At 44.4% G+C, this 21,248-nt stretch overlaps 1 protein-coding gene across 2 annotated transcripts in view; it reads right to left on the bottom strand.

The window, feature by feature from the left end:
- LOC309331509 (uncharacterized protein C11orf24 homolog) overlaps positions 1-20,500 on the bottom strand; it is a 32,671-nt gene extending 12,171 nt beyond the window's left edge. The window contains exons 1-2 of one of the 2 annotated variants that reach the window (XM_081843744.1): positions 20,361-20,480; positions 12,902-12,953 (exon numbers count right to left, since the gene is read on the bottom strand). The gene's annotated coding sequence lies outside the window, so the exon portion shown is untranslated. Of the gene's footprint in view, positions 1-12,901; positions 12,954-20,360 lie in introns of both variants that reach the window. The other variant, XM_081843743.1, reaches the window with a different exon arrangement.
- Between the last annotated feature and the right edge of the window lie 748 nt (positions 20,501-21,248).

The following is a 21,248-nucleotide window of genomic DNA, read 5'->3' as shown; positions in this document are numbered from 1 at the left end:
AGCCAGATGTCCTTGGGAAGCTCACAAGCAAGACATGAGCAGAACAGCACTCTTCCCATTTGTGACCCCCATCAGTGTGTATTCAGAGGCAGACTGACTCACAACATTAGAGGTAGTACACAGCTGCCATGATTAGCAACCATCAATGGCCTTCCCCTCCATGACTATGTCAAATCCTCTTACAAAGCTCTGCGAGTCAGTAGCCATCACTACATCATAGAGCAGCAAACTGGTGCCTCAGGTTTTCTGAACATCTTTTCCTATTAAACCCTTGCCGGCTTTGTTGTTCAAGGCACAGGAAACCATGTACTCTGTTAGCACAATGCCCTTACTTTAGTGCACAATGGCCTGGAGTGTGTGGGCTTTGGAGAACAAGAATTTAGCTAGACGGTCTTCTGGCCACTTCCCACTCTGGTTATAAGCCATTGCCAGCTAACATGATGTCCTGCTTCCCAGGAGGTGGCAAACTAAGAAAGGTCGCTGGGAGAAGTTAACTCTGTTTTCAAGTCTCAATTTAAAAATCTAAGAGTGCATGTGACAAAAGCCTAAATGGATTCCAATACTACCAGATCACATATCCTTTGATTTGGTACACAGCAGTGCCTCTAACATGCAAATGACATATGGGCATAATGAGAGCAGAGGTCAGGTCATATAACTTGGGAGAGCCTTCCTGAAGTCAGAGTTTAAAAAATGTCAAAACCTTATCTCAGATATAGCAACCACTCTCCTTCCCCCTTCAAAATAAACGTTCAGAAGTTAAATTCACCCTAGTTATAATAATAATAATAATAATAATAATAATAATAATAATAATAATAATAATATTGTTTATACCCCAGCCACTCTGGCAGCTTCGAGTTAAATAAAATAATAAAAAAGTCTGACATTTTATTATATATTGTAGTCAATGAAATGGTGTTCCTTTAGCAATATTTTTATTCCTCAGGCTTTTTTTTATTAGTTATTGTTTTTGATGCAAACGAACTAAAACAGCTACCCTCTTGCTGATTTTCTCCACTATTGAAGATACTGGCCCGTGTCAGGAAACATCTCACATGGAAGCTGTGTGACATCTGGCTCTCCCAGCTGCCTTTTCAAGTTTTTCTCAACTGAGATGGTTCAACTGGTTTCACTGGCTTCCTAGTTCATTCACCTTAGAACTTCTCTAAAGTGATCTCTGTTAGCAATGAAAGAGGAACTTCCTGGACCCCGCCAGAGCTTTTTCTAGGCACTGTTTGCCTAGATGGAAACAAGTAAAAAATAAGTAGATGGTAATTTGCACAGGAGAACAGCATCCCACAAATTTGCATCATGGTTGTTGTTGTTTTGGCCTTATTTTCCCTAATACCGTGCCACACCAGCCTTTTTATCCTGTAAGAGCACCATTCACTCACTCAATTCAAATCCTGTTCTTCCCAAAACCACTGCATTCCTGCATTTCCCGCTGCTGTTCCATTTTGTAGCTTTTTTTTCCAGCTTCCCTTGCAAATGTAGCACAAGCCTTGAGGTAATGAACTGATTAAGGAAGGCAATTGTCTTGTCAGATGCAAGGAGACTAGTGCTGTAACACCACTTCCTTGCAATACCTGGCCCCACTGCCATTACAACAGAACAGGTCTTGCCTTGGTGTAGTATCTTTTTAGAAAAACTTTTCCTTGTCATTTTTATCATAAAGCAACTGATCTACATAGTCCCCCAACCATCAAAATTCCATTTCATTAACACAGACATTCTTGCCCTTGTTTTTTTTTTCCTGCAAAAAGGAAAAAAAATACACTAGCAGACAACCCAGTCAACTTGACTGCAGGATAGCAAGGAACCACAGTGCAATTCACATTCAAATATACGCTGGCTGTTTGTGTTATTTTATGCAACATACTATGGTCTATTGTCAACAGAATTTTAGATACGTGTTTTTCAAAAATAGGTTTCACATACTGTACCTAGCTCCTCTAAATTGCTACTTTATCCATGGATATTTTCTCTCAAGGACTGGTACACACTTGGAAATTCCTGTGGGTCTTGCTGGACCATTTAATGGTTTTCCACCTGTTGTAGCAATTGTGCTGTGCTAGATGCTGTATGATATTTAATAGCATTTTTCAGAAACACATCATGAACCACCTGAATGAAACTAACAGACCACCAGGTCCACAGACAAGAGTTTGGCAACCCCTGGCCTAGAACATACCTCAGAAGAGCCCTCTGCAATGCACTCCATGTTTTGGACAGATATTCCTCAGCAGATGAAAAGGTAATCTGAGAAAGACTCATAATGCTGCCAATTATGTCTGGGAAGGAGAACTGTAGAAAGTCACATTGATAATGCAACCCAGATGCACAACTGACAGCCTCCATAAGAACAAAGCACTCAACCTTCACAAAACAATGCAAATATCATCACCGGAATAAAACCTTGGTTATACAGTGGTGCCCCGCAAGACGAACGCCTCGGAAGACAAAAAACTCGCTAGACGAAGGAGTTTTTCGTTTTCTTAGCCGCTTTGCAAGACGCATCTCCCTATGGGCTTGCTTCGCAAAACGAAGCTTGCCCCGCAAGCTCCGGGGATAGCGGGGAAGCGCAGCGCAGACCTCTTTTGAAGCAAGGGGCGGTGGGGAGAAGATCGCTTCTCCCCGTTGCCCCACAATCTCCGGGGACAGAGGGGAAGGCGCGCGCCTTCCCCTCTGTCCCCGGACGGTCTCCATAGGAACGCATTGATTGATTTTCAATGCATTCCTATAGGAAACCGTGCTTCGCAAGAAGAAAAACTCGCAAGAAGAAAAAACTTGCGGAATGAATTAATTTCGTCTTGCAAGGCACCACTGTATATATGAGGCCTATGGAAACCTCACACATGTTAATGGAGAGGGTGCATGTAAGGTTTTGCAAATGTCAAGCTTAACATTGTGCAAAGCAATGTTCTCTCTTGCTCCTTCCTTCCCCACCCTCCCAACACACACACACAAAGCTTTGTCCCCCGCCCCCCCCAAACACTCTAGAAGCTGCTATGGTAGACTGCACCGCTCTTTGAAGGCTTCCGCATGAAAAATTACAAGGCTGAAGTTCCATTTATGAAATGTCACTTCATTTGGAATATCTGAAACAATCCAGTTTAATATAAAGAAAAATGAACTGCCAAACCCCACGTATAAAAGTCAGGATTGGACAATAAATCTGTCAATGTAAACGCCTCCAAGGAATAGAAACCTGCCTGGAAACTGGGCTGTTGCCTTCCAGGGCCTAATCAGGAGTGAAAGGCACAAGTGAAATTGTAAATGCACAGCCTCCATGTGAGGACGAGAAGCTCTTTGCTTTTCACACACTGTTGCAGATTAGGAGAACTTTTAAAAGCTCCAACTCAAAGCTTGGTTCCCCAGTGGCCTCTGGGTGAAGACTGCATTCAAACAAGCAAGAAGAAGAAGAAATGCAGAGGGGAAAGTACTACAAATCAGGGTGGATTTAAATCACTAGTCAGCAAGACTTGTTTTAAATCATTTTTTTACAGAAAGACTGATTCTTGCTGGTATGTAAAGTTTCATTTTTGGAATAATAAATTTTCAGAGTAGTTTTTAGTTATTACTGATTTGGTTATACTATTAGAAATACATAGACAGATAATTATGAAATTATTGTGAGGCTTAATAAGTTAACTGTTTATAGGGGCTATATCTCCCAGCAGCCCTGGCTTTGGCGAGGCTGGCCTTCCTTTTTCTGGTGGGGTGGGGAGGAGAGATACAGTTGGTAGGCCTAGGCTGGAACAGGCTTGCAGAACAGGCCGAGGAGAAACAGGCTGGTGGAAAGCTGGAAAAGGGGAACCAAGGACTGGAGCAGAACTTCAGGGATTCCTGCTGCAGGACTGAAGTTCCAGGTGTAGTGTTCCCCAACCTTGGGCCTCCAGCTGTTTTTGGACTACAATTCCCATCATCCTTGACCACTGGTCTTGCTAGCGAGGGATGATGTGAGTTGTAGTCCAAAAACAGCTGGAGGCCCAAGGTTGGGGAACACTGAGGTAGAGGCTTTATTGTTTGGACAATGTCAGGCGAGCCCTGGGAAGAAGGGTCTGGAACCAGTGAACTCTTATTAGTTGACTGGCAAGCACTTCAAGGTCTCGCCAAGGACTTACAGATCCCAGTTACCATTTCCACCACCACCCCTTTGGATTTGCTTCTACATTCAGGTGCCTATTCTGTACAGTTAAGTGTTAGTGCCGTTGTTGGAACCCAGTGGGATTGGGAAGAGGTTGCCAGCCCTGAAGTGCCGTCAGCACTTGTCCCTAATCTTAGTTGCACAGATATGCAACCGACTCGCACAATTATTACACAAAGATCCCAAGACTTGAGGAGTATTCTGTTCACAAGGTTGCATTTTCATTTTTACTGCTTCACACTTAGCTACTTGTGCAGATCTATTCCACTCCAAACAATCTATTCATTGAACTTCTTGGAACTTCGCATTTAAGAGGTATGGGGTTGGTTTGTGTGTATAAATTTGCAAAGGAACAATGGGTTTTTTCCTCAACTCTGTATGTTTATTTTATAACATTTTTCCTGTGAATAAAAGGCATGTTATCTCTGCAGACACAAATTCACACTTTTGAGAACTGCAAAAACAAGCATCTGTGATAATATATTCTCGTTAGAAAAACTGCCCCAAATAACCTTACCGAAACCTCTGGAAGAGCATGACATTGTGAATGGATTAGTGAAATTCATTCACCAAAAATTTTAAACGTTGCATATAAAGCCTCATGCTACATAATTAAAAACAAATCCTTCTTTCCTGGTGAATAGCCTTTGGACTATAATGTAACTTAAATAGAAAACCATCTTTAGAAAGATTTTTCCTCCAAAAGCATTCTATTTTTAAAAATCCAATTTAAATAAAAAAAATCTGATTTAAATTTTAAAAAAATCATATATATATATATATATATATATATATATGTTTGCTTTCGTAGATTTTCACGGGTACAGGAATGCAGGTTTTGGTGTCCTCGGGTGTCTTCCCGTGTAAAAGTTGGGGTGTCTAGGCGACGTTTCGACGAGGTCTCACTCGTCATCTTCAGGCTGGTGCTTTCGGCTTCTTGTTACTGGAACAGAGCAGGATCTCAGTGTTTGAGTTCCTATAAATACTGTAGAGGGGGTGTGGTGTATAGCCTCCAATGTTCTGGGCAGAGAGGAAGTTCCCAGGCTAGTGTGCCTTTTCTTCTTTTGTTCCTTAATTACTTGAGAGATATCTTGAGTGATTTCTTGAGTGATATCCTGAGTACCACTTAGGTGGGTCATTAGGTGTGGATTAGTTGCTAAAGTCTTTGTGTCTTGACCTCTTGAACTTTGTGAAGAGTTTTCCTGAGAAGATGGCTGTACTGTACTTAGTTGTGCTCTGGCTTGGCTTCGTGTATAGGGGCGAGCTGTGGTTTTGTGGCTTGTGTCAGCCAGATCTGTGTAGGGATTGCAGGGGGGTGCAGCATCCGGAGGTGCCACCATGGATTGGCTACTGGATGGTGTCTGTAATTCATCTGTGGAGAGGGTCTGGGTTTGGGTCTGGTGTGGTTGATTGGTGTTGGCGTTCTGTGTGCCTCTGGATCTGGTGTCAGTTTTTGTGGGGAGGGCTAATTTCCAGATGTCTGGCAAGCGGGATGTGTCGTCACGCTTGTTCATGTTGTGAGGGTGTTTCTCTATCTCGATGGCTTCCATGATTATTCTCTTGTGGTGATGTTCCGTGTTAAAGAGCAATTTGGAATCTGCAAAATTAATTTCGTGTCCTGTTTCTTTCATGTGTTGGAAAAGAGAGGAAGTTTTTTCTTCTTTTTTGACGGCATTCTTGTGTTCTGCGATACGTGCATTTATTCGTCTGTTTGTTTGTCCAATGTACGTGGCTGGGCAGACTTTGCAGGGTATTTCATAGATCCCTTGGTTTTCCAACTGGATTTTATCCTTGGGGTTTCTGAGGATATTGGCTATTTTTTGGTTGGTGCAAAAGGCTGTTTTGATATTGTGTTTATGGAGGATTTTGCTAATTTTATCTGTAGTGCCCTTGATATAAGGAAGGAGGGCCATGCCATTGTTTTCTTCTGTGTCTTGGTTTTTGGGGGGTGTTTCCTTTTGGATTAGCTTCGTAATCCTGTTTTGCTGGTATCCATTGGCAATTAACACGTTTGAGAGATTCTGTAACTCAGTTGTCAAGTGGTCTTTGTCAGCCAGGCGTCTGAAAATCAACCCAGATGAAGCCAATAAAATCAGACTTGAAGTCACCAACATCCTCTGCTCCAGCAAACCACCCAGAAGCAATTTACACAAAGAAGAACAGAAAGCACTCACCAACCTGAGGAAAGACAACAACATAATCATTCTCCCAGCAGACAAAGGTAATGCCACAGTGGTGATGAACACATCGGACTACCAAGCAAAACTATCAAATCTACTCCAAGATCCTGCCTACAAACCTATAAAAACAGATCCCACCACCTACCTGGAAAAAACCACTAAATCCAAAATACCTTTGTCTGCTGGGAGAATGATTATGTTGTTGTCTTTCCTCAAGTCTGATTTTATTGGCTTCATCTGGGTTGATTTTCAGACGCCTGGCTGACAAAGACCACTTGACAACTGAGTTACAGAATCTCTCAAACGTGTTAATTGCCAATGGATACCAGCAAAACAGGATTACGAAGCTAATCCAAAAGGAAACACCCCCCAAAAACCAAGACACAGAAGAAAACAATGGCATGGCCCTCCTTCCTTATATCAAGGGCACTACAGATAAAATTAGCAAAATCCTCCATAAACACAATATCAAAACAGCCTTTTGCACCAACCAAAAAATAGCCAATATCCTCAGAAACCCCAAGGATAAAATCCAGTTGGAAAACCAAGGGATCTATGAAATACCCTGCAAAGTCTGCCCAGCCACGTACATTGGACAAACAAACAGACGAATAAATGCACGTATCGCAGAACACAAGAATGCCGTCAAAAAAGAAGAAAAAACTTCCTCTCTTTTCCAACACATGAAAGAAACAGGACACGAAATTAATTTTGCAGATTCCAAATTGCTCTTTAACACGGAACATCACCACAAGAGAATAATCATGGAAGCCATCGAGATAGAGAAACACCCTCACAACATGAACAAGCGTGACGACACATCCCGCTTGCCAGACATCTGGAAATTAGCCCTCCCCACAAAAACTGACACCAGATCCAGAGGCACACAGAACGCCAACACCAATCAACCACACCAGACCCAAACCCAGACCCTCTCCACAGATGAATTACAGACACCATCCAGTAGCCAATCCATGGTGGCACCTCCGGATGCTGCACCCCCCTGCAATCCCTACACAGATCTGGCTGACACAAGCCACAAAACCACAGCTCGCCCCTATACACGAAGCCAAGCCAGAGCACAACTAAGTACAGTACAGCCATCTTCTCAGGAAAACTCTTCACAAAGTTCAAGAGGTCAAGACACAAAGACTTTAGCAACTAATCCACACCTAATGACCCACCTAAGTGGTACTCAGGATATCACTCAAGAAATCACTCAAGATATCTCTCAAGTAATTAAGGAACAAAAGAAGAAAAGGCACACTAGCCTGGGAACTTCCTCTCTGCCCAGAACATTGGAGGCTATACACCACACCCCCTCTACAGTATTTATAGGAACTCAAACACTGAGATCCTGCTCTGTTCCAGTAACAAGAAGCCGAAAGCACCAGCCTGAAGATGACGAGTGAGACCTCGTCGAAACGTCGCCTAGACACCCCAACTTTTACACGGGAAGACACCCGAGGACACCAAAACCTGCATATATATATATATATATATATATATATATATATATATATATATAATTTTCATCCACCCTGCTACAAATGCAGAGGGTGATCTCCCCACAATATGAGTTTTCTCTTTGTGAGGCTCAAAGGAAATTAACTGCAAAATAGGACGGTAACAACTTCTGGGATGAAGTTGGGGTAGACATCATAGTCTGCTACAGAAAAAGAAGCAACCCATTCTCACTGGATTACTTTTGGGGTTCCCATCTATAGCTTTTCTCCCTAATTCTTCAACTTTCTGAAAGACTTATCATGCATCAACCTACCTCTTGTGCATGAATAATATCTTTTGGAGAAGGGCGCAGCTCAGCAGTAGAGCATCTGCCTTGCATACAGATGGTCCCAGGTTCAATCCCTGGCACCTACAACACAGGGCTGGAAGAGACCTCTGTCTGGAATCCTGGAGAGATGCAGCCAATCAGTGTACAATACGGAGCTAGATGGACCAATGATCTTACTCAGTTTAAGGCAGCTTCCTATGTTCCTGTAAATACCTACACTCATTCTGAACATCAGAATTTAAAGGAACGGGGACTACCTTTAAAATACAGTCGTACCTCGAAAGTCGAACGCCTTGTGAGTCAAACGTTTTTGCTCCTGAATGCCGCAAACCTGGAAGTGAGTGTTCCAGTTTGCGAACATTCTTTGGAACCCGAACGTTTAACGTGGGTTCCACAGATTCCAACTGGCTGCAGGAGCTTCCTGCAGCCAATCGGAAGCCGCGCCTTGGTTTCCAAATGTTTTGGAAGTCGAATGGACTTCCAGAACAGATTCCATTTGACTTCTGAGGTACAACTGTACTGTATTTCAAATATCAATTTTCTAGCAATGATAATGACAACCAAACAACTAAAGTTTATCAGGGACAGAATATATGTCAATAGAAATAATAGTAATTGAAGAGGGCACAGGAATGTAGCAAGAGAACCATAGGAGAAGATATTCAAAAAATGTAGAGATGAAGAATCCCACCACTTCCTTCAAGCGTGGGCTCATTGGCTTATTCCTTTGGCAGTGACAGTAACCTCTGCCTGGAGGGAGAAACCCACGTCTAGTTCTTACTGAAATACTAAGCCTTCAAATTTTTTACACACAGGAAATATGTTTCTGTATACAGTTCTGTATTCAGTTATGTGAGCCCCTGCCTACTTTTTGAAATGTTATAGCACAAGCACAAGTTTACTCGCTCAGTGTGGACAGGGGCTCAAGTGAAGCAGCAGCAGCAAGATAACCCATGGGCCATAAAGTTCAAACATTTACCACCATGCAAAAAGACCATTTTGGTTACATCAGCACAACACCCTGTACTAAAGATCTCTATTTTCTGTCTTTAAATGTTTTGTTCTCCCACAGGACAGCTGTGCAACTCCCAAACAAATACAACCTTCATCCTTCATTTTCTCACCAGCCAACAGCTTCTGTGAATGCTGGATGCAAAAGGGTACTTGGAAGCCAGAAGAACAATTAGCCATTTATCAAAAATGTCCCGAAAACTCTGCCATTGTAGTCTTAAAGCCTGCTCAGTAACCACTTCTATAGGAGAGCCTCTTTAAGAAGGAATGGGGTAAACTAATCCATTCCTCATAATTCAAAGCTTCTTTTCAGCAGACACCAATACCACTACCCTGCCTGTCAAGCAGCAACTGGCACACCAGGTAACACCCTTCAGATTTGGCCCAGGAGTCTCCAGTTGCTGATCCCCACTTTAAAGAGATCCATCTCAGGAAGGATGCATATTGCCATCAGCCTCTGATGAAACTTGTGCCTTCACCCTCAAAAATAACTATATTTCCTAATGCAATGCTAGATATAACAAATCCTTTGCAAGCGTATGAATGCAGGAGGTATTAAACACAAGGAACAGGACCGATGAATGTTCACTCTTCTTTCAGGAAATACTTTTGTCCCTTCAAAATCACTACTTTCAAGCTAAGAATCAGACCTTGTGAACATGTGACTCAGTTCTACTTCAAAGCGAGTATGAATAGGGTCAGACTGCAGAAGAACTATGCTACAAAACAGAGGGTCTAGCACAGGGGTCGGCAAGGTTTACATCGCTTGGGCCAGTTCACTCCAGCGGATATCCCTCTGTGGACTGGATTGCACACGTGCGTGAGAGCGCACACCCACGATTTCTAGTGTCTGCGCAGACGCGATTTCTGGTGTCTGTGCACGCGCGATTTCAGGCACAGCAGAAGCGAGTCCCTGCACTGTGCTGGTTTAGCGCAGTGCACAGGGACTCGCCGAGCGGGCGGCTTGGCTCATGGGCCGGTTAAATGACCCCCGTGGGCCGCTTGTGGCCCATGGGCCTTAGGTTGCCTACCCCTGGTCTAGCACTATGTTACAGAATTTGCTACACCAAGATGTGTTTGGAACTGTTTGCAATTCTTATAGAGTTTATCCACAACATTGAATGCACAAATGTTTGTGAATCCTGACGAGACGTGCATACTCTGCTGTTTCACAATGCAGCTACACTGAAAAAGAAAACCATCATTCATGAATCAACCTAACCACCTTATTATGTATTCTACTGTGACATAGGCTGCAAGGTGTATGCTGACATAGCAGGACTCTGGTGACTGAAAAGTCATTAAGATGATGCATAAGCCCCAGTCAGTACTCCAGCTGACACCAATCACATCCTTTCTACACTCAGATTCCTTAGGAAATGCAGAGCCTTTAGTTAAATTATTGGGGGACCACACAAAAAATGGCCGGGGGCACATTTGGGCCACGGGTTAGTTACTCTGCTTTAGTATCTGCAGGCAAGAAGGAAAAGCAGCCTCCATCTGGATCCCAGCTGATGTCAGTCACCCCTTTCTTCGCTCTGCTCTTTCCCCTAGGATGGCGTCACGCTACAAACCCTGCCCTCCACCATCCCTCTTCGCTGAACAGCATTGCACAATACTGCATCCCCACATTCAGCGACTGTGATCATTATTTGTGCAGTTGCCACACAATGCTAGAGTGACACTGCAATATCCTGGATATGAACTCGATGCTGATACAATGCTACAACTAGCCTTAGGCCAACACCAGGGGGGTTGTGCTATATGCACAGTGCTGTTGGCACACAACAGCCCCTACCAGCCCACTTCTGTTAAAATCTAAACAGCTACAAAAACCTGGCTTAGGGAGGAATTGGATGTTGCACTAGCTGATGGAACAACCCCCCCATCTCCTGCCCCCCCCACTGTTCTGGAGGTTCTTCCAAGCCTCCCCCACAAGTCAATTTGAGGGTGAGGGGGGGTAAATCCATGTTGGAAGACTCATTAGCTAAATTCCACCTTTGATGTCTAGAGCATCCCTTTAAAAATTAAACCTCAAACTGATTCGCCATAGTAAAGCTTTTCATATTCGTCTTGCAAGTGCCAGTTCACTCATTAATGAAACTCCCAGCTGTCGTGTACTAAACAGAAAAGTGCACTCCATGTTCAGACTCTGGCAGTACATCAGTCTGATCGACGAGCAACTGTGTGCATCTTAAGCTACGTGCTTTCTCTGTTAAACCTGACAGCCTTGGGTAAATCAAAATTGCTGTCTGCAACCACTATCTCGCCTTGCTTCTTGCTCAATGACCATATTTCCATTAGCCTCAAGTACTGTAACAACCTTAAGTGGCTATTTTGTATACTGTCAGGGACAGCAACATATTTAACAGAGATGCACACCTTGCACTTCTAAAAATATGGAATCTTGATACAATTGCAGGGGTGGTGGAGGGGAAAAGAAAAATACTGAGCATGGCTACAGATGCATTGCATTCTTACGCCTGTGCAGTGGAACGTTAAAGAGAAGTTTGCAGTATTTGAATTATTAGAACTAATGTGCACACAAACTCTGAAGCCAGGGGATGCATATTCAGTTGTAAAGGAATGCCACCAGATGAGAACTTTGGCTGTGCACTTTGAACGCGGGCTCCTGTATCTTTGTGATGCAGCCTGTTTACATAGATCAAGAGTCATTTGTTGACTGTGGACTTTCCCTGCCCCACACACCCTATAATCACAAAAGAAAATCGCTGATGTAGTGTTCCAACTCATCCCATCTTCCTTCCATGTCACCACTAACATTCCCGTAGCCAGTTCAGACTGCTGCATGCTGAAGTTCGACTGCTTCATGAAATCACTTCATGGGTCCCCACACATTCACTTCCTCGTGGCAATGGTGCAAACTACATGCACCAACAAGCAGTCAATATCCCTGGCAGACACGGGTGGGGAAACTGGCAACTATCAAGACTACAAGGGCAATTTTCTTGCCAGTTACCAGCAGCGGAGAAAGACAACCATCCCTACTACGTAGCACCTGTAAGGCACGAGGTGTCTTGAACTGGGGATTCCGGCAGCTGGGCACAAGGACACTGGAGGCAGAACACAGTCATCCTGGCTTGTGGCTATTGATAAGTCTTATTCTCCATGAATTTGTCCAGCCTCCTTTTGAAGTTGGGGGTCATCACTAAGCCTGCAGGGGTGAATTTCATAGCTTAACTATGTGTTTTGTGAAGCAGTACTCCTTTTGTTTAACCTGAATTATCCAACGGAGCTGAATGCTGGAAAGTCTAGGGTTCTAGTATTTATGAGGGAGAGTTATGCACCATGCATAACCTCAAATACCTCTATCATGTCTCCCTCCCCTTATTCTTCCCTTTTCCTAAACTAAAAAGCCCCACATGTTGTAACCTTTTCTAGTTGCTCCAGCCCCTTGTTCATTATACCAGCACACTCAGAGATGGCACTGGTGTGGCACCTTGTTGAATCTGCATTCTGTAGCAAACCCACAAATGTGTAAAATGATCTCCCTAATGTAGGTTTCTCTACCCCACTTCATGCTGTTCCGAGTTAATACTCGTGCTCAAGCAAAGTATCCTTTATGCCTCTCTAAACAAGCCAGAATTCCCTCATACAAGATCTTTAAGAGTCTAAGGGATCACATAGTGGAGTTTTCCCGTTGAGGTACTGTCTTCCTGTGTACACTTTTCCATATATTTTTATCTGATCTCCCAGAACCTGATACAGGCAGGTACCAAACCCCTTTCCCCCACAAAAACTTGCCCCATCAGCACTTGCAAAAGACATTCCCAATAGCAGATGGAGCTATTTGGTCCTGCAACAGTAGGGGTGGGGGGTAGGGAAAGGGAAAGAGAGACAATATACCGTAAATCAGCCCTTTCTGGAGTCTTTCAAGACAGAATAAAAAAGGTGGGAATAATTTGACAGGTCAGCTGACACACTTAAAAAAACAACAACAAATTGTGTTGTACTTATAACAGGCGCCTGATAATCAGAAACTGCCTTAAAAAGGCATGCACGTTCTCCAGATCATTTTTATCATTAAAGGAGGAGAATACTGCTGGCACAAATACAAACACATGGAGAATGCTGCTGGCATGTCTAGACATAGGAGCACTTTAGCACTCTAAGCTGCTGAGTGCTGCAAAGCTTACGTGACTCACAGGTCTGTGTAGTTGAAACAAAATACACTTGGGGAAAGTCAATAATCTATTGCATGTTGATGCTACATGTGTCCAACTGAATATCAATCATTTAGCCCAAATTGCTAGGAACCCACATGGTTTTCATTTTATCTTCAGTATATGCATATGAATTAGAAGAGCTGTATTTACAGCTTTAAAATGTAACAGCCATCTATTTGTTTTGAATTTAAAATGCTAAAAGCAGTAGATTAAATACACAAATTCATTCAAAAATAACTGTTTTTGCTTTATTTAGCAGGAACAAGCACTAATGTGATATAGTTACGTCTTTGGGAGCTTAGAGTGCAACCTAAGTGTGGATACACATCTATCCAAAAGTAAGCTTTGTTGACTCAAGGGAACTTCCTGTGTGTGTGTTAGATAGAGAGGTGTATGCAAAAATCCTTAGATGGCAGAAAGACAGGCAAGTATGCATGGGTAAAGAGCAGCTGTAAGGGAACCTGTAGCCTCCATGACATTGGGATTATAACTCTCATCATTCCTGGCCATTTCCCATACTAGCTGATGGAAGCTGGAGTCCAACAACATCTGTAAGATTGCACTTCCACACCCATGGTTTAGCATATGATGAAAAGTTAGCCTTGGACATCTTCACGTTTTTCTGCAACCTTGCCTTGAACAACATCACAAGCTGTGCGCTTCTGAAGGTTGCTTGAGTTTCAGAGACAGCTTGTCAGGTGATGGAGGGAAATGCAGTCACAGAGCGGCTGGGTCTAGATACTTTACTGCAGGCACAAGTGCCCAGGGGCTCCCATGTGCACCCGCTATGTCACTGCTTTATAAGGTTAACACGTGGCAAGGATCAGCTGCTACACCTTGAAAACCAGCCTTCTGCTGACACCTCCAGCAGTCAGCTCCAGCCACACTAGATGGCACACTTAAGTTTGACAGCACAGCAGTCAGCTTCATTCAGGTAGCAGCAAGGACAGATATACATATCGGGGTTCCTCAACCAGCTAAGACTTTTCTCTCATGCGCCAAGAAAGTCAGGAATCCCTTTCTTACAGCTGCTGGCGATGCTCTGTATATCAGGGGTGGGAAACCTGTGGGCCTCCAGATACAGCCTATAGCTGTCAACGTTTCCCCCTTTTTTAAAGGGAAATTCCCTTATTCCGAATAGGAATCAGTCCCTGCCAGCATAGCCAATGCTCAGAGACCAGGGGAAACTGTGGTACAACATTTGAAGGGCCAGATTTCCCACCCCTACTGTATATGGAATGCCAATAGCTGCATCTTTCCCCAAGCACCAAAATAGTCCCTTCATGCATAGCACATCAGGAAGAGCAATACCCCACTTCCTCTACTCACCAGAGCACCTTAAGAGACATTGCCTCATTGGCTTAAAACAATCAGCAGGAAACTTGGTGTGTTTATGGCCCAAGTTACGAGGGATTATGACAAGCCTAGCTTGTGGCAATATCAGGATAATCACTGAATCTTGCAAAGCAAAAAAACAAAACACGAGACTTTTTCTGTAGAACATGAGCTCCTAGAAACAGCTGAATATATTGACATTATATTGTTTGCCAAAGGGGTGTGCCAGACTTTGAGGCCACCACATCTTCCTTGTCCTGAGTTCTCAGTAGCACCCCACCAAAGTATCCTGCTATGCTAAAACAGTATTTCCAACAGAAAGTATTTAGAAAGGGCTTCTGTTGCCTTGTAACAGTATGAATGTTGCATTCAGCACCTTCTCTCCAACCACTGCCACCTGTTCTAATTCTAGGTGCCTGTGTTTTGCTGAATGCATCCATGCCTCAGTGGGTTGCTTTCTGGCCAAGCTGGTTGTGGTGGAGCATTTGCGGCCTACCTTGGTGTTTCTCATAGGATGGGAATAGATAATACAGTGGTACCTCGGGATGCGAATGGGATCCGTTCTGGAGCCCCGTTCGTATCCTGAATAGAACGTAAGACACGACTGCGCGGGTCATGTTTTGCCGCTTCCACGCATGATGTCATTTTGACGGTCTGCGCATGCGCAAGCAGCGAAACCCGGAAGTAATGCGCTCCGTTACTTCCGGGTCATTGCGGAATGCAACCCGAAAATACTTATCCTGAAGCATATTTATCCTAAGGTATGACTGTAATTCTCTCTCGTTCTCTTAGTTATGCAAATATATACACTAGCAGCACACAGCCCTGGCCCTATGATTAGGCAGAGTTCATCATCCACCTGAGGAAGCAGAAGCTGTGGGTGGGGTCAAAGTGTTGGGGAAGACCGAGCTGTGTGCCACATGTCCCCAAACCAGCTTCCTGCCTTCTTATGTAGTGAAGGATAGCCTCCCTGTCTAATTCAAGTGCCAGCCCAGTTGGCTTCTGTACATGGAATGGGGAAGTGACATCTTGTCCATTGCCTCAGGCAGCAAAATGCCTTGACCCAGCCCTGTTGACTAGTAAATACACAAGAGAAAGATCTTTCTTCTCCACAAAACAATTGCTAGTAGAACCTCACACAATGGTTAGACTCAGCCCTAAAAATTATGCTCGTGACATACAGTACGACCCCACACCTCTTAAAAGCTGTTCTTAAGAGGATCACACAAACATTGTAGGGTTTTCTTTTAGAACTACTGATCCATCTTTTTTGTAATGGCTTTATTTTTCTTTGGAAATTGTCATTTAATATGTTATAATCCGCCTGAGTGGTGTACTCGAACAGCGTGCTATAAATGTTCTAATAAATAAATAAAATGAAACATTTTTTTTCTAGCGCTACACTGTGACTTTTAGATATGCGTCTCTAAAAATCACAGTACAAAAATACCCCAGCTTCTGCAAAGCAGGCTTGCGGCTGAACACCAGATGTGTGTAGGAGGATGGAGGCCATTCTGAATAGGAGTACAGGGGGAAGCTGTTTGACAGAAATTATCTAGGGTAGAATTATAGAATTGTAGAATTGGAAGGGTTCACAAGGGTCACCTAATCCAACCCCTTGCAATGCAGGAATCTTTTGCCCAATGTGGGGTTCGAACCCACAACCCTGAGATTAAGAATCTCGTGCTCTATCAACTGAACTCTTGCTAGCCACCCTTATACCACTGCCCAATGTTCTGCGGCTCCCACTTCATGAAAAAAGTATTGCATGAGGTGATAAGACTCAACCATAAAATCCAATTTAAAAGATTCTAAACACAAGGAGAGTGTGTGCTTGGCTTGCAAATGTACATACACACTCTAATATACACCTTAGCACTCTTATAGAAACAGGATGCAGGGAAAGGCTGTGGATCAGTGGCAGAGCATGTTGTGTGTGTAGATTGTAGAAGGCCCTGGGTTCAATCTCTGGCATCTCCAGGTCGGGTCAGAAAAGACCCTTCTCTGCCTAAAATCCTGGAGAGCCACCACTGGCAAGTGCAGACAATTCTGAGCTACACAGAACAATGGTCATAAGAGTAAAACAATTCTCAATAAAAAAGCATACATGTCACTTTCAGAGTCTTATTCCACCTTGAGAGAGAAGAGAAATATTTCTCCTATGTTGGTGTTCACCATCTACAGGTGTGTTTTTTAAATCAGGACTTCCGCTAAAAATGTATGTTTTAAGCCTGTTCTCTAATTAGAAACACCTTTTTAGCCCTATCAAACAACTCAATTGATAAATCTGATTGAACTATTGAAAGGTTAAATCTTCTTCCTTTGGTACTAAAATCCCAACAGTGGGGGCAAGAGTCCTCATGGCCACTACTGTACTAAGCTTTTAGGAAACTGTGGGTGGTCCAAATATAGATGCCCCAGTATCACATCTAATTTGGCCCCCCAAGCTTCACACACAGAAGTAGGAATTTGAATTTGGGTTTCCCCATGTCCAAGGCCAACACTTTAGCCATTGTGACTACATGACTAAATGAACTGCACAAAATGAAGGCGAGGTTCTCCCCCCCCCCCCCACATCCTCGCCCCATAGCTAAGAGGCATATTCATGCGCTGGGTGGGTGGGTGGGGGGGAGAAGTACATCTTCAGAAGTTGCACATTCTTCTCCCAGGCCCCACACTAGATCACAAGGAGCAAGAAATTGAAAATACACAACTAATCACAAGCAGCAACATGATTTTTCAAAGCCTGAAGGAATTTCAGAATACTTTAAAAACTTGAACTAGAGAGAGATGATTAAGCCCATTCATCTTTTGTGAAGGGAGTGCCTGTGTAAACTAACAATATAGCTTTAGAGACATGCCATCTTGTGAATTGACCTTGCAAACCACAGATTTTTACATGCAGAGCAGGATACTCTCTCTTTTAAAAAAAATGCATGAGGTTTCTGACAGTTTCAAAAGGCCAGTGACATTGTACCTGCCCTACAGGGATATGAATAGGCTAAAAAAAAAATCCAACAAACATCCTTGTCCTGCAAGCTTTTGTAAAGCACGTGAGAATGTATGCATTTGTGAACACCCAGCCCCCCAGGCATGACTGATATTAACCAATATATTTCAGGAAGGCTTCTAATCACAATACAAAGATCTCTTGAGAAACCCTTGACCACATTGTTCAAAGTTCCTCTTAAATACAAACCATGAAGTTGGAAGGGAGCCACCTGGACCTCTGGCTTAGTCCAGCCTTCTGGCACAAGTCAGGGCAATTAACATAACAATAATATACCCCTTACAGATCAACCCATGCAACTCAGCCCCAAGTTGTCCGGAACCACAAGTGGGAAGAGAAGTGTTGCACTTAAGTCAGCTTGGGACTTAAGCACCTGGTTGGTTGACCACAGCGAGAACAGAGCGCCTCGCTGGGCCTCTGGCCTGATCCAGCGGGACTCTTATGTTCTTAAGTGTGTCACAATCTCCTAGCAGATGCTCTGGTGGGGAAAATCTGTTCTGGGAGGAGTCATCTCCAGATGGCACAAGACAGCCAGCCAAGCCATGTGTTAAAAGAAAGGCAAAACTAGCCCAACATACAGACGAATGAGGGGTGAGAAACAGGGATCGTGCTCAAAGCAGTAAATCAGCTTGGAAATTTACTTGGGTGGGGAAGGAGTCCAACCTAGGAAGCAGACATATGAGTCTTGCCAGCTGAAAGGCAAAGAATTATTTCAGTCTTTTCTGTTACGAAGTACAGTGGTTAATAACTTAATCCATTCTGGAAGTCTGTTCTTAAACCAAACAGTTCTTAAACCGAGGCGCGCTTTCCCTAATGAGGCCTCCCACCGCTGGTGCCCTTCCACTATTCGGCTTCTGAGGTAAAGTTCGTAAACTGGAACACTACTTCCAGTTTTGCGGAGTTCTTAAACCGAATAGTTTGTAAACAGGGGTGTTCTTAAACCGAGGTACCACTATAGCTGCATGAGCAAGGATAGTCTTCAATTTGGATTCATAATACACTTTTGCTGAGCTGGATGAACTGCTTGCAGCTTCTGTTACAAACAATATTTTCTGTGTACACAGGCAATCCTACTTTGTCATCACTCAAATACATATTGACATTCCTGGATAGAAATGCAGCCAATCACAGATGTAGCCAGCAGGAATTCCCACAATTACATCAATCCTCCAATCAGAAACTGACGCCAACTGAACCTGTGTTACATTCACCCATGTGCAAATTCCACAGATCCCCTGCCCTGATTCTATGCCATTAGATAAATTACTGTATGATTCTATGCCATTAGATAAATATACTGTACTGTACAAGAACACAAAACCGATATGGTTAATGTACCTCATTAAGTTTTTCAATGGAATGCAAAATCAAAATCTATGATCATAGGACCACTATACACCCTAAACACTGAACTCAGAATTAAAAAGGAAGTATCATCCAGACAGACTTGTGGCAAAATGCTTGCAAATTGGCCACAAAGCATTGCACTCTAGGCACTGGTTGGCAGCCCCATTATCAGTTTTGGGATACCAGTCTGCACAGCAGATTGAGTCAACTGCAGCACCTGTGCAGAAAAATAATAAATGCACTGGTTCAGACTGGCGACAATTTATAAAATTTTGGATAAAACATCACAAGTTAGAATTCAGTGAAGTATTACTATACAAACTAGAATTCTAAATGCAATCCTATTATATCTGACCATATAATTCCACTTATATACAGTCAATTCATTTAAAGAGATACAGCATGCAATCTGTGCTATGTCTTTAAAAATCAAGTTTAAAGAGAGAACATGCCTGAAAGAAAAAGAAAATCAAGAAGAACCCTTCCCTGAGTGTCATTGTGTCTTCTAAATTTTCTTTAACAGCCAACTTCTCCAGGCCACTTAAATTAGGTGAAGCAGAGTAAATGTCAACAACCAAAATGTCTTTTTATCAGGCCAACTTATCACTATTCTCCTATTACTGTTATCCACAGGGAATAAAAATAAGTTGGATAAGGTAACATTTCACCTGTATAAAACAGACCTGTGATTTCAAATGCTACTTTTAGAGTTGCAGTGACACACTTTTGAGCCAGTGCAAAAATGCTCACTCAGCAGCTGGGGGCAGTCTGCAGGCCTGTCATCCTCTTCCCCCCCAAATCGCATTCCTCCTTCCCCCGCCCAGCACTTTTTGAAGGAACTTATTTTCATAAAAGGCGGGGGGAGGGGAGTGGGAAGAAAGATGGGCGAGAGAAGCGAAAGGAGCTGCGCTCCTGCACCCCAGAGCAGGAAAGGAAAGGCCGGCTTGCGGCTGTGCCAAACCAGGCTTGAACTCCAACCCTCAGCCAACGCAGGAATGGCATGGTACAAACTCCAAGAGCAACATCCACGCAGGAGGGAAACGGGGAGCCAGCCGAGCAAAGCTGAGTCAGGGGGCAGGGGGCACTTCGCAAGCAGACGAGGCGCTCGCTTAAAGGACACGGGATCCCCCACCCCACAAAAAAAGCAGCAGCCCTTGCAGGGGCGAGGGCTCGCCTTTCCAGGGTTGGGCCCTCGAGCCCCCTCAAACTTGGCAAGGCACCACCAGCCCCCAGTCACGCCGGCAGACCCCCCCCCCCGCGCCCCACCTGAGCTCCCACAGGTTGCAAAGCCGGAGAGTAGCTACGCGCCCCGCGGAAAGAACCCGAAGGAAGAAGAGGCCATTACCCTCCCCGGAGCAGCCACATCCCACCTCCGCCCTCCGGGCCCGCCTGGAAGGAGTGCGGCCGCGAAAGCTGATGGAAAGAGAGGCGGCAGCGGCAGCCCCCACCGCTGCGGGCCCGCCACATGCCTCCGCAAAGCTCCGCCCCCGGCTCCCCCTCAGCCCCGCCCGCGGGCGGGACGGCCGCGCCCACGGGCCCTATCAGCAGTGGCGCCGTCCGGCGCTAAGGCCCGCCCACCTCCCGCGGCCCCGCCCCCTCGCGTCCTCCCCTCCCTGGCCCGTGCTTCTCGAGCGAGGACGTCATCAGGCAGAACCCGGAAGCCCCGGCTTCCACGGATGGACGTTCTGCTCCCGCCTCCCCCCTCCCTCCACTGCCAGCTCTTTCGCTGCCTCTCCATTCAGCAGTCGCGTTCCCTGACGTAGAAGCGCCGCGTTTCGTAATACAGGGGGTGTCGCTTTAGGAGTCGGTCCCTGTAGGCTCTGCTCTCGCCCGGCTGCTCAGTGTCAGCGGCCGCTTCTTCAGCTCGCGGAAGGCGGGCGGCTGCTGCTGCGCCTTTTGCCTGGCTTAATGTTGGGGATAAAGCGGCTTTTTGGTGTTGGGGAACGGAAAAGAGAGGAGCAGCATTTCCATGCCCAGCTCTGTTAGATGTTTATTTACGCAACGTTTTTTAATCCTAATCTTGAAGGATTGTGGCTTCTTTCCACGAGCACAGCGTTTAAAGTCCCATCATTCGAGCATTATCGAAAATGTACAGTATCTAAATCCACGTAAAATCAAATCCGCCTTAACGACTTTTAAATCCATGGCACTGGTTTATTTATTTTCTGCTTCTCCTGCACGATTAGTGTAATTATATAACGTATAAAGACTGGGATTTTGTTGTTCAGAATAT

This window comes from Podarcis erhardii (genome assembly GCF_964252035.2).
Source record: "Podarcis erhardii genome assembly, chromosome: 1".
Taxonomy (NCBI): Eukaryota; Metazoa; Chordata; class Lepidosauria; order Squamata; family Lacertidae; genus Podarcis; species Podarcis erhardii.
The sequence above is the reverse complement of the archived record's forward strand: the minus strand, read 5'-3'. Positions and strand labels throughout refer to the sequence as shown.